The 4,973-nt window shown below is 44.1% G+C and overlaps 1 pseudogene; it reads left to right on the top strand.

Moving 5' to 3' along the window:
- Positions 1 to 1,208: 1,208 nt before the first annotated feature.
- On the top strand, positions 1,209 to 4,310 carry LOC149867156 (gamma-crystallin M2 pseudogene; annotated as a pseudogene).
- Positions 4,311 to 4,973: the final 663 nt, after the last annotated feature.

The following is a 4,973-nucleotide window of genomic DNA, read 5'->3' as shown; positions in this document are numbered from 1 at the left end:
AACTGGGTAAGCGGCCCTCTGCTCAAAATAATTGCCCACCCCGGTCTAGTTGAACAGACAGCAAAAAGCATGAATGTGAATCAGGGTGAGTGCATGCACCCATGCTTTGGGATTCTAGGGGAGGAGTGACCTATGGCTGGGGGCGTTTTAACTTTTCTGCTTTCCCTTGTCTCCTAAACATGGGTTTGGTAAACTTTGACCTGCAACTGACCAAAGTCTGCAGTGTGCTTACCTGATGTGGGCAGGCTGGAGGGCTGGTGAGGAAAGGACGCTTGGCTTGTGCTTTGGGTTCCCAAGGGCTATGGGGGGTCATGATGAAGAAGCATGGTCAAGTAGGAAGTAAGGACACAGCTGGTTATTAGAAAGGTAGCTTTTATTGAAAGAGTGCCAAACAAAGGAAAAAACGGAAGTAGAGTTCTGGCTGCATACTAAAGCAACTGATTGCAAGTGTGCATGTGTTTGTGAAGAGCAGAGGGCAATGAAATCTGGGATACCTAAAGGCCCAGAATGTACACTTCCAAGGGGCAGCCGTATCCACAGGGCAGCCAAACAAGCAGAACACCCAACGTCCAATGTCATTTAGACACTGGAAGGCTTCTCTCTGCTTACCTGCTTGACATCTGTACATTATGGGAGGATCTCTCCCTTTCTGAGTACAATATCAGCACCACACAATTTATAAGGGCAAAGCTGAGCTAAGAGCTAGCATATCCTTTATCCCCCAAATGAAATCACCTCAGCACATCATAGGAATTTATTTTCATATTTTTACACCCATTTAAAGTCCCTTCATGCAGCTCAGGTGTACTCTAGATGTCAAGAGAGCTTTAAGGGCTTTGTCTAGTGGAATCAGGGAATAATGAGAAATTAACACAAAATGTCTGGAACAATCCCCTAGCAACAATATCAGCATTTTCCCGTGAACACGAGACCCTTGGTGATGTAATGACAATATTGTGAATGACCTTTTTGCCCTGATCCTTAGTTTTGGACAGTAACAATAGAGTTGACACCCAATAAACAAAAGACATCAACAATAGTTTACAAAGAATAATGTTGATGACGTGGAGGAAAAAGAACTGTTAATTTGCCTTACTGAGCAAAACGGTCTCTTGTTCAATTCATGTGGATCCAGCACTGTGTTTCCTATAAAAAGGGTACTCCATCCTTGCAGAGCATTAAGGTCTTGCACCTGAACAACAGCTAAAATGGCAAAGGTAAGAAACAAATGAGTGTATATTGTCAAGTACATTTTATATGTAAAACAGCTTTCATTATCTTTTTTATGTTTACTTTGCTTAATATTGTCAGTGATTTTTCAAAAAGTCCAAATTTACATATGCCTTAAAGTTAAGGTATTATTAGCTGCTGTTATTTGATTACTGGAAAATTGCAGCATGCTGATGAATCTGAAAATTCTACCTATTGTGTCTTTTTTAACATATAAAAGATGAAAAGTCCTCATGCTGCATGCAACCAGAGCTTTGCAACTGGTGCTGCTGCTATTCTATTGTTCAGTGTGACTAGTGTTTAAAAAGGTTTTACTTAGGTTGGGACTACCACTCTGGTTCTGCCCACCAATGGAAGCTTTGCAGTTCGGTTACATGATCATAGGGCCTACATATAGTAGAAATGCTCCCTCCTGGATCATGGACTGATCACTGCATGCAGTTGTAGCATTTTAAAAGAGCCCTGAAAACCCTGGAGCAGTTTGAGGCAGATATCACCCAACACAGCTTTTTTTGTATACAAACCCCACAGAAAAGCAGGCATCAAGAGTGGCAGCAGCTTTCAGCATTATGTGATGAGGAGCAACCTTGGAGTGCAAAACTGTTTGTTCATGAGATACAACTTACAGCAGCCCTTATGGACTGTTTCTTTGCTAGCCAACGTAAAATTACCAGCATATCAAAGTGGCTCCAGTCTTCTAGGACTCCCAAAGTGTAGCACCCAGGTTCCACCTCACAGACTGACAGCCTTGGCAAACATCACTATCACAGAATCCCAAGCAGGAAAGTCTACAAATATCTCAAACACTCATCCACTGCTGAAAAAGCCAGATTTCATTAGTGATATACCCAAATAGAAAACATGTATCCAGCAAAGATGGTGAAAGCCTTTTCAGAGGTTGTGGATCAGACCTTCTGTGAACAAGAAGGCTAGAGCCAATGTTTAAAGACAAGACTTTCTAATGTGACTAGTTTTACCTTTCATTTTTATGCAGATCATTTTCTACGAGGGCCGAAATTTTGAGGGCCGCTCCCATGAGGTTACCTCGGATCAGCCCGATATGCATTCTCACCTAAGCCGCTGCAACTCCATCAGGGTGGAAAGTGGCTGCTGGATGATCTACAAGTGCAGCAACTACTCAGGCCATCAGTACTTTCTGAAGAGGGGAAGCTACTCAGACTACCAACAATGGATGGGAATCAATGACTCCATCAGGTCCTGCATCCAAATCCCATGTGTAAGTTTACTAGTTTTGCCGTGGTTGGCCCTGACTTGTATGAAATATTGTCAGAGACGTTAGCCAAATGCAGGCTAGCTGTTGCACACAGTTCTTGCCTAAACAGATATGGTTTCAACTGAGAGACAAACACAAAATGGAGGACACAAATGGTGCAGATAGAAATGTAGCTCCCTGCGGGAACTGAGCACGCTTTGCAGGAAGCGTTCTGAGTTAAAATGTTCCCCAGGACCAAACAGAAATTCACTGTTGGCTTCAGGGGGGAGGGAATCTAGCTGCCGGCTGCCAGCCTGCAGCTGGTTTCTCCTAGCAAAGGTCCCTCCTCGCTGCTGTTTTCAGAATGGAAGGAGGGAAAGGGAACAAAGGGAGCTTGTTTTAGGGCTTCCTCAGTGCGGCCGGAGGGTGCGATGGGTGTATTGGAAGCACCCCACCCCACCTCCAGTACAACCGCCTCTTCCTCCAGTGGGGGCTGAAAAGATCCCAGACTGAACTCTCTCTGTTCCCTTTCCTCCCTCCCATTCTTAAAATAGCTACAGGCTGGGAGGCAGGGCAGAAGTTATAGAAGATGCTATGTTTTGAAAAGTCTTCAGCTAAGCCCTCATGCTATGAGGTTTCAGATTTTTTGCCTGCTCCACTATATTTGAAGCAGCCTGCAGCTGTGCACTCGTGATCATGGCTATAGATTGCTCTCTGTGGCCAAATAGGATGAAAACTGTCACTTCTGCGCACACCCAAAAGAGTGAGTCTACGAGCCAGATTTCAAATGAAGCCTGGACACCTGAAAAAGCAGACAGGAGGAAAGTGGAATTGTTATTAAAATCTAGAAAACTTTGGTGGCTAAGCATACTTGAAAATTCCCTTAAGCATCTATCTCCAGCTTAGAGCCCTCAGTTTCTTAAAATTTTGCCATTAGTTAATCAATTATTTTAAGGTAAAACTCTCCATCTGGGGTTGGGCTTGTGCCTCTCCCTCCACTCCCAGGAAGTCTGTACAAATTTTGAAGAGGTCACATCAAACTATCTAATATTCTGAGCACTAGAGCTGCTTGTAAACACCAAATTGAAACACAGTAGAGGAGCTAGGTAGGCCAAAGTCTGTATAGGAAACAGAGGCAGAGAAAGTTAAGATGTCTTACCCATGGACACACAGGGTATCAGTGGCAGAGCCATTTCTGGAGCCCAGCTCTCCCATACACTTGTCTAATACTCCATCCCCCAGACGGCATTCACATTTAGGAAGCTTGTTGGCATACCACAACTGTTGCAGCCCATGTGCCATTTACTTACCTTTTGATTTGACCTAGTGATTCCCAAATGGAGATGAAAGGAATATGAGGCTCATTGCATCCCGATGCAATAGTAGTCTTACTTTTTGGCATCACTGGAAATACACCAAGTTTACCTTCTAAGGAAAAAGGGCCTGATTCTCTACGAGTGACACAAATATTATACATTGTGGCATCAGACCCCTTTTCCCATTGATTGAGGAAAAGTAAGCATTCATTTATGTATCACCAGGCTGTTACTTACATCCCATGTGCTTGTGTTGATATTTGTCTTCATAGTACCGGGGCACTGGAAAGATCCAGATCTATGAGAAGACCGACTTTGGAGGCAGGATGATGGAGTTAATGCATGACTGTCCTTCTCTCTCTGAAGCATTTCGGTATGGAGATATCCAGTCTTGCCGGGTTCTGGAAGGATACTGGATTTTCTATGAGCAGCCAAACTACCGTGGACGGCAGTACCTCCTGAGACCTGGCGAGTACAAGAGATTCACTGAGTGGGGAGCTATGACTCCCAAGGTTGGGTCCTTCAGGCATGTGACGGACAGCTCTTACTAAGCAGCACAAATGCTCCTCTTCACCGGTTAATACCATGTGTAGCTCAGTTAGGCTGGGACTTTGAAAGGCACCTAAAGGAGGCAGGCTGCCAGATCTCTTGGACCCTGATCCAAAGCCCAGCGGAGTCAATAAAAGTCTTTCCATTGTTGCACGGGCTGTGGATCAGGCCTAACATGATACGATTCAGTCCTGCTCAGCTTCCTCACAAAACTGAATCAAGTAAAGTGAACAGTATTTTGCCCATAATGGTTTAGCTCCCAGCTCCAAAAATGTAAAGGAAAAACAGGCACAATCTAAATTGCTGAAGAAGAATGTGATCTGCAGGGTGAGATGAATATGAACGGCTGGCTGCAGGAATTAACCGTCTCAAAACTAATTCTCAGTTCTTGTAAGCTGAAGATCAAGCATTCAGCTTGTGGATTTTCTTAACTCTAGAACAGCTTCCACTCCCAAATATTTATTCCCATGGCCTAGAGGCACTGGGCTAAATTCTGCACCTCCTTCACTAGGTGCTTTGCCTTATTTGAAGAGCTGGCCCATTGGCACTAATCATGGAAGTATTACTCAGTAAGTAATAGTGTCAGTGTTGATCCCACCGTTGTCTTACAAGTGGCATCCTTGTCCTAGTTATAGTGGAAACTAGGTTTTACAATGACTTCTGCA

This window comes from Crocodylus siamensis, chromosome 4, assembly GCF_052110815.1.
Source record: "Crocodylus siamensis isolate JL-2025a chromosome 4, ASM5211081v1, whole genome shotgun sequence".
NCBI lineage: Eukaryota > Metazoa > Chordata > Crocodylia > Crocodylidae > Crocodylus > Crocodylus siamensis.
Note: the sequence above shows the minus strand (reverse complement) of the source record. Positions and strands in the feature narration are given on the sequence as shown.